Source organism: Nicotiana sylvestris, chromosome 4, assembly GCF_000393655.2.
Source record: "Nicotiana sylvestris chromosome 4, ASM39365v2, whole genome shotgun sequence".
NCBI lineage: Eukaryota > Viridiplantae > Streptophyta > Magnoliopsida > Solanales > Solanaceae > Nicotiana > Nicotiana sylvestris.
The window spans coordinates 31,736,088-31,742,116 of NC_091060.1; positions in this window are offsets into that span (position 1 = coordinate 31,736,088).

Here is a 6,029-nt window from a genome sequence, read left to right on the forward strand (position 1 = left end):
GTGATGTCAAAATATCGCACAACAAGGAAATCAAATAAAGTGGAATTTTCCTAACAGTTACATAGCCTCTCGTAGATAAGTACAGACGTCTCCATACCGATCAGCGAGACTCTAATAAACCGGCTTATGATCCATAACTCCTATGAACCTAGAGCTCTGATACCAACTTGTCACGACCCCGATTCGCCCTCCGTGAACCATCGTGACGGCACCTAGTCTCTACGACTAGGTAAGCCTAATTTGTGGAAGAAAAACCAAAATTTGCAAAAGTAAACAATTTAAAATAGAAATAAAGTAGTAATAGTGTTTAAATGTGCCGCTCGGCTTACACCATGTTTAACTCTCAATACCAATACATAAATACAAGATCCGAAAACCCACGAATCACAAGCTAAAATCAATACTACATAGCTCTAACTCCGGAATGTCTAATAAGAACAGGAAAGTACATAAGGGCTAAATACTAAAAGCAGGAATATAAAGGGATTTCTTGATCTGCGGACATGGCAGATGTACCTTAAAGTCTCTAGAGCAGTCGCCTCCTCAAGAATGATAGGCCTGGGTAGCGGTACCTGGATCTGCACATGAAAAGCAAGCGCAGATGGGCATGAGTACACCACAACAGTACTCAGTAAGTGCCAAGCCTAACCCCGGTTGGGTAGTGACGAGGAAGGTCAGGGCCCTACTGAGGTTAAATAAAATATAAAGATGACAAGATAAGATAGCAGTGCAATTGAGAATCTACAGTAAGAATCTATATAGGATAATAAGAGTACAATACGAAAACAGAGATGAAGGTCAACCACAAGGAAGTACCACTAATAACAAGGATGATAACCGGGGATCTCTTGGTATCACGAGGATCTCTTGGTATCCTCAATACATGCTAGGGATCTCTTGGTATCCCGAGGATCTCTTGGCATCCTCAATATATGTTAGGGATCTCTTGGTATCCTCAATATACGTGTCAGGGATCTCTTGGTATCTTGCACCTCAGTTTAGATCAAAAATACGTACATGGAATCTCCCGGGATGCCATCCCGTAGTCCCAAATTAAAAATACACAGAAGCAACACAAGAATACTCAACTAAATGCTAATTTCATACCAAGTAAACAGTTAATTCTAGCCTAACATGCTTCACATAATGCAATTAAAGCAGTTTAAGCAAATAGGCAATTAAGTTAACTAAACATGTTTTTCTAAACTACAACATGCTAAATTCGCAAGTAGAATAAAGCAGGAAAAAGGAACTCAATTGAAATACTTAAAGTAAAATCGGATTTCCAACAATTAGCTTAAGTACGCACTCGTCACCTCACGTACAAGGCATGTCAATTATCAAATATATCATATCCTAAGGGGAAGGTCCCCTACACAAGGTTAGACAAGCCATTTACCTCAAATTGGCTCAAAATCAACCCGATACCACGTTTTTACTACGAGTACTCAACTCCAAATGGCCCAAATCTATTCAATTCAATTGCATAATGTAAATAACACTTCAAATAACTGATTCTACAATTAAATTCTAAGCTAATACGTGAAATTATGTAAAATTACCAAAACACCCCTTAAGCTCACGCCTCGGAAGCGGTAAAATTTATATTTTCAAAATTCTCACACTCTCATGAGTTCATGCATACCAAAATTACCAAAATTGGACCTCAAATGGTCACTCAAATCATTACTCAAAGGTCTCCAATACTAAGCCCTAGTTTCCCCAAATTTTCACCTTTAATTTCCATGATTTCTAGCTCTAATCAGTGAAATAATAGCATAAAAATGAGTATTAGGTCCAAATTCTTACCTCAATGAAGTTCCCTTGAAATCCCTCTTTCAAATCGTCCCAAAAGCTCCCAAGCCGTGATAAAAATGGTGAAATAAACCCCAAAGTCGTGGAACCCCTTTTAAAATAATTTGCCCGGCAGTTTACGCATCTGCGGCCTTGGGAACGCTTCTGCGGCCTTGGGACCGCTTCTGCGGTCCCGCTTCTACGAAGAATCGACCGTATCTGCGAAAATCACTAAAGTCCCAAGAATCCTCTCCTGTGATACATTTTTCGCACCTGCGGCATCGCAGGTGCGGTATCCTTCTCGCACCTGCGGATCCTGCTGGACTTCCCCAATTCTGCTTCTGCGGTTGAAATGCCGCTTTTACGGCTCCGCACCTGCGAGACCCAAACCGCAGGTGCGGTTATGACAGATACCAGCAATGCAAAAATCTTCCTAAGTCCAAATTTAACTTCTATTAAGCAAACCAAACACCAAAACATGCCAACAAATCCTAAAACATCATCAAACTTGTTCCAACCTTAGCAATGCTCAAAACAACACCAAAACACCAATTTAACCTCGGATTCAAGCCTAAGAACTCCAAAACTCTAGAAATATGCTTTCGATCAAAACGTCTATCAAACCTCATCCGTATGACTTGAATTTGCACACACGTCAAATTCAAACTACGGAGATACTCCAACTTTTGGAATTTCATTCCGATCTCGGATCAAAATCTCACTATCGGACCGGAAACTTCAAAATTCAACTTTCGACATTTCAAGCCTAAATTAGCTATGGACCTCCAAAATACAATCCATCACGCCCCTAAGCCTGAAATCACCCAACGGAGCTAAGTAACCGTCGGATTTCCATTCCGAGGCCATCTTCACACTGTTCTGACTACGGCTAACTTTCCAACACTTAAGCTCTCATTTAGGGAGTAAGTGTCCCAAAACTCTCCGAAACTCAAAAACGAACATCCCGACAAATCTAAATAGCATAAATAAATTCGGGGAAAATAGTTAATAGGGGATCGAGGCGTTAATTCTTAAGACAATCGGCCGGGTCGTCACAGATCCATTATATAAGTGTCACGCCTCTTTTTTTACCCGAAATGGGAATATAAGGGAGTTTTCCCAATTAAAGTGATAATAATCGAAACGGGATTACTTATTTATTCAGAGTTGCCACTTGGGATAATTTATGGTGTCCCAAGTCACCTGTTTATTTTTAATCCCAAGTCGAGGAAATTTGACTTCATTTAAAGTCTGCGAAACCAGAAAAACTAGGTAAGGAATTATGTTAACCCGGGAGAAGGTGTTAGGCACTCTTGCTGTGGTTTTAGCACGGTCTCTTAGCAATTTATACTTGGGTTAATCAATTGCTTAATTACATGTTTTAGAACCTATGTGCATTTTACCTTTTACCGCTTTTATTTGAAACAAATCATGCGTACGTGTATTTATTCTATTTGGCGTGTCAAGAATCATGTCACGCATATGTGTACATAATTTATTAGATTTTGTTAATTAAGAAAGTTTGGTCAAAGTTGCACGAACGCATACCTCAGTTTTAATATTGGAAATCACAATTATGTCACGCGAACGTATATATAATCGTGATATTAGATTAAAAGTGCACCTAAAAGTCTTTTCCTTACTCTGATTTACCTTTGGTTTCAAGTAGAGAATGTTCATCAAATAGTTTGGTAGAGAATTTAATATTTAGTATGCTTGAAATTTATAAGAGTAATTTGAACTAAACCTGTAACGACCCGGCCGGTCGTTTTAAGAATTTACGTCGCAATCCCATATTAAGTGTTTTTCCCGTGTTTGTTTCTGCTATTTTGATTCGCCAAGATATTTGGTTTTGAGTTTCGGAGTGTTTTGGGACACTTAGTCCCTAAATGAGAGCTTAAGCTTTAGAATTTGGACTGTAGTCGAAGTAGTGTGAAGACAGTATCGAAATGGAATTCTGTCAGTTCTGTTAGCTCTAATGGGTGATTTAGGGCTTGGGGGCATGTTCGGATTGTGTTTTGGAAGTCCGTAGCTTATTTAGGCTTGAAATGCCGAAAGTTGAATTTTTGAAGTTTCCGGCTCGATAGTGAGATTTTGATATCGGGGTTGGAATGAAATTCCGGAAGTTGGAGTAGCTCCGTAGTGTTGAATGTGACTTGCTTGCAAAATTTCAGGTCATTCGGATGGGGTTTGATAGACTTTTTGATCGAAAGCGTAATTTGAGAGTTTTGGAGTTCTTAGGCTTGAATCCGATGTTAAATTGGTGTTTTGATATTGTTTTGAGCGTTCCGAAGATTGGAAATAGTTTGAATGATGTTTTAGGATTGGTTGGCATGTTTGGTTGAGGTCCCGGGGGCCTCGGGTGTGTTTCGGATGCTCAACGGGTCATTTTTGAACTTAGAGAAATTGTAGAAAATTGCAGCAGCCCAGTTCTGGTTTCCTTATTCGCGTTCGCGAGTGGGGTCTCACATTCGCAAAGAGGAGCTGGGGCTGGGTAGTTTAATGCTTCACGTTCGCGAAGGTTCTCCCGCGTTCACGAAGCTGGGAGGTCTTATACCTATGCATTCGCAATGATGGTCCCGCGTTCACGTAGGAAGAAGAGATTGGCCATCGCGTCCGTGACCAGGGCAGCGCGTTCACGATGAAGGGAAGCTGGACCCAAGCGGAATTGTACTTCGCGAATGCGAGGGCCCTCTCGCGTTCACGAACAAGGAAATAGCTGGGCAAAATATAAAATTTCAAAATCGAGGGTTTAGCCATTTTTGAGAAAGCTAGGGCTTGGGAGCTCGGATTTGAGCAAGGTTTTGAGGGATCTTCAGAGATATCGATTGGGTAACGATTCTTAATTCCTTTTTTCTTGTAACCCATTAATCTAAATATGAATTCATCATTTAATTTTAGAATTTTGGATGAAAATTGGGGGAAAGTTCTTAGATCTAAAATTCGAGTTTTGATTGGGGATTTGACATTGGATTTGTATAATTTTGGTATGGGTAGACTCGTGAGAGTATGAGGATCCTAAAAATATAAATTTTACTCAATTCCGAGATGTGGGCTCGGAGGGCATTTTGGTCATTTTTCCTATTTTCGCGTATTAGCTTAGAATTAATTAGTGGAATCAGTTACTTGAAGTGTTATTTACATTATGTAATTGATTGAATGGATTTGGGCCATTTGGAGTCGAGTACTCGTGGCAAGAACGTGGTTTCGGGTTGATTTTGAGCTGGTTCGAGGTAAGTGGCTTGTCTAACCTTGTGTGGGGGAACTCCCCTTAGGATTTGGTATTATTGATATTTGAAATGTCTTATACGTGAGGTAAAAAGTGCGTACTTATGCTAATTGTTGAAAATTCCGGTTTTCTTTAAGTAATTATAATTGTGTTTCTTTTCCTGTTTATACTACTTGCAATTTAAGCTTATTGTTTGCTTAGGGAAGCATATCTAATTGACTTAATTGCTTTACTTGCTCAAACTGTCTTATTTGGATTATGTGCAGCATGCTAGACTAGAAATACCTATTTTACCTTGGTATGGAATTTGAATTGAATTGTGTATTCTTCTTGTTGTTGTGTGTTTACTTTGGGAGTACATGGCGGTATCCCGGGAGCTCCCCCTGTATGTTTACTTTGGGACTACGGATGTGTATTCCGAGAGATCCCCCCTGCACTTTTATATTGGAACTACGAGACTGCACCATGTAGATTTCCCTAGTACTGGGTATTTACATTTGGAACTACGGATCGGGATTCCGATAGATCCCCATGCACTATGAGTTGGACTACGAGACGGTATCCCGGGAGATCCACTGGATATGTATATTGGGACTACAGATGGTATCTTGAGAGATCCCCGTTTGTTATCTCTGAGTTGAGTTGTACTCTTTTTCGTGATTATCTTGTTTTTGTTATAGTTGTTGTTGTTCCTTCTATTATGTGTTATTTCTTACTGTTGCACTTAGTTATAATGTCTCATTCTATACTGTTATACCTTATATTTCATTTAATCTCAGTAGGACCCTGACATTCTTTGTCATTACCCAACCGAGGTTAGGCTTGGCACGCACTGAGTACCATTGTGGTGTATCCATGCCCTTTCTGTGCATGCTTTTCATGTGCATATCCAGGTACTTCGACTAGGTCCTATCACCCTTGAGGCAAGGTGACTTTCCCAGAGACTTCGAGGTATATCTGTCGCGTCTGCAGACCGAGGAGTCCCTTTTTATTCTCTCCTTAAGTA